This window comes from Symphalangus syndactylus, chromosome 14 (assembly GCF_028878055.3).
Source record: "Symphalangus syndactylus isolate Jambi chromosome 14, NHGRI_mSymSyn1-v2.1_pri, whole genome shotgun sequence".
In the NCBI taxonomy this organism is placed as follows: Eukaryota; Metazoa; Chordata; class Mammalia; order Primates; family Hylobatidae; genus Symphalangus; species Symphalangus syndactylus.
This window is the reverse complement of record NC_072436.2, coordinates 26,753,167-26,756,521: the sequence shown is the minus strand read 5'-3', so window position 1 is coordinate 26,756,521 and position 3,355 is coordinate 26,753,167.

The window sequence follows — 3,355 nt, the reverse complement described above, 5'->3', positions numbered from 1 at the left end:
GTCAATGAGGTGAGGAACTGTGGCTTCCAGCTCACAGTTGACAAATAACCATTGGTGTGTGACCTTGAGAGCAAGTCCTCCAGCTCCAATCAGGTCTTCAGATGATTCCAACTTTATGAGAAATTGGGCGTGGTGGTTCACACCTGTAATCCCAGTACTTTAGGAGGCTGAGGCAGGTGGATCATCTGAGGTCAGGGGTTCAAGACCAACTTTATGAGAGACACTGGGTCAGACCACCCAGCCAGGCTGCTCCCACAATCCTCACCTAAAGAAACTGTCTTAAGCTACTAAATTCTGGGGGCAATTTGTTACACAATAGAAAACTAATACAACTGACATGCGTAAAGAAGCTATGTATTATCCTACTTACCTCATTGCTAGATATCATTTCATAGAGAAGGGAGGAGGCAGAAGGATACGGGGTTTAAACTGAGAATTAGTTATTCACTCAACTCCACTTTACCATGCACCAAATACGTGGAGCTAACCTGTTGCTTGGATTCTGCTTGCCAGCATCATTAGGTTTGTGCATCAATAAGCATGCATGGACTGAGGAACATGCCAGATCTCCCACCCCCTCAACCCTCCACATCTCTCTAGCATAAAGTCTTGCTTTGTACATACCAATTTTACAGATATGGCTGAGAAATGAAGCACTAAAAATTGTGCTCTCTATACTAACATACTCGTCATAAAAATGGGATCACTCTCATTTTTTTTCTGGGTGTTGTGACCACATGTTGCTTATAGATTTTGTTTAGGTAAGTCAAAGAAAGTTGATTAAGTACCAGTGGAAAGATATTTTGATTTTTTGGTTGTTGGCCAGTGACTTGCACAATCATCTCTGAAAAGGAGGCAAAGTGTCTTGAGTTATTAGTATATTTTAAAGAGCCAATGAAAAAGAATTTCCGTAGACATGAAACTTTTCCACTGATTAGCACACCATTCATAGAAATTAGCTAACAGTACCTATATGTGCACACACACACACACACACACACACACACACCCCTTAACTTAGAACAAGCTATACAGACTTTTCCTGCCATAGTTCTCTGCCTTCTTCTTCTTTCAGAAATAGGCCTTTCATTTTCTTGCTATTATCCAAAAACCTGAGTTTTGGGAAAAAGGTAGACGTCATTTCCAATACTTATTAGTGAATTTGAACATTATATGGTCAAAAGAGCAATAAGAATTTAGGAACTGGAATGGAACCGAAGTCAATGCGAGTCTTGGAGGATAAAAGGAAAGGCTGGGCACAGCACACTGGAGCTGGAATGAGAATGGAGATAAGGATGACAGAGTCCAGGAGTGAAACTTGAGTTGCTAGGTTTCCATAGTTGCATCTCTTAAATAAGGCATTCTGGGTCTCCCTCTCCCCGCACATATATGCACAAATCTTTTAATGCTTCTACCAAAGTTATTTACAAGCATGTTCTGAGTTTATACGTTTGCCTGTTTCTCTGCCTCTCTGTCTTATTCATCTTTGGTCTGTAAGGCCTGGAATAGTGCCTAGAATGTAGGAAAAAGAATAAAAGGTTTTGGTTGAATGAGGGACAGAGTAATGGTTGAGATGGATAAAGAGTGTGGAAGTGATTATAATCTAGATACTTGGATGAGATTAGATCACATGTATCCTAACACTCAAAATGTTATTTTATTGGGTAACTATGATCGTCAGGGGCTAAAGAGAGTCTAGTTCAGAATCTAGAGGTAATAAAGACCCTCCTGACACCTGGGTTAGGCACCAAAATAAACGTGAATCAAGGACTTAATAGAAATCTGAGGACAATAATTAGATCATTTGATATCTTGTTTGAATCCTCATTTCACTACTTCTTAGCTACATGAACTTTGGAAAGTTAATTCCTGTCTCTGAGCCTCAATTTTCTCATCTGTCAAATAGGGTTATATAGTAACCTACATCATAGAAACTTTGGTGAAGTGTAAAGAAGGTAAGGTGTGTAGTGCTTAGAATAGGGCCTGGCACTTATTTAGGACTCAAATTACAGTACTTCTCAACTTTCCTGGTGGATCATCCCTGTGGAACATCCAATTGCCACCAACTTTCTTAGGCTGCCATATCTACCTGCTTCACCCTGCTTCCTTGTATTGCATCTCTTTTGGGAAGACACTGCATAAATCCATCCATGAATCTGGATCCACTTGAATCTGGTCCCTGCAGCCCACCACTCTTTGAGATGGGATTAGTTTCAAGTCCCAGGTCTTACAGTCTTCCCAGTCCTGCTTAGATAACAAGATAGATCAGCAACAAGATGCCCTTTCCAATCTATGCCTACCTGTACAAACTATTCTCTCACTTTTATGCTCTCTCTACTTCTGCAGAATTTGTGTTCTGCCCTTTTCAAAACTGACTCCCCACCCCCCAATTTGTATCTTATATGTTTGATGCCTTCTCCAGCTACATATTGAAATTTATCAGAAAGAGCCAGTCCACACATTTTTCTCCTATTTTGTTCAAAGGCCTCTTCTTAAAACAGAATAGTGGTTCTGGAGCCAGATGGAGCTGGACATAGACGTTGACCCTTTGTTTTCTAACTTTGTGATTTGGGGCATGTTAGCCTCTCTCTGTGCCTCAGCAACTACATCTATGTAGTGATAATAATACTCACCTCATAGGGTTGTCATGATGGTTAAATGGGATAATATGTTTGTAAAATGTTGTGCCTGGCATTTAGTCAACACTCAATAAATCATAGCAACAACTGCTAGTGATAGCTGCACTGCCTGTCATGGCCAGTACCAGCCAGCTGAGTTGGATGAAGGGCCAGGTCATACTGGGCACTCCATGGCATGGACTGAATGCAGGAGGGCAGTTCCAACTGATGGTCAGGTTGAGACGCATTCCCTGCCTCAGCAACTTCCTTCTCAGGTTGTGTTTGGAATAATGGCTTTTTATTCTGACCAGCCCCTTTTTGAGAATCAGGCAGAGCATTTCAATTTCTTTAGCTTTCTGGCTTGTGTTTTCCACATTAAACTGATTCCCTCAAAATATAAGGTAACTGTTGAGTGTGCTGTCATTTAATACAAAGTTGTTGATTACGCCACAGCTGATTTCTGACATGGGTGGGATCTTTTCCCAATCAGAAGCTATTGTCCCCCACAATCCCCTATTGAAATTGCACCTGTGTGCTTCTCCCAGGCTGCATTTCCAGAATGATAGACTTCAAAGCTGCGGGTCAGTGCATGTTTGGGGCCCAATGCCAGTCAGCTTGGAGGTGTTCACAGCCATGCATCATGATCTCTACATATGAAAGAAAAGTGACGCTCACAAAACTGGTCTTTGATGTGATCCAGAGCACCATGAATAGCTGAGTGATTGCATTCTCAAGAA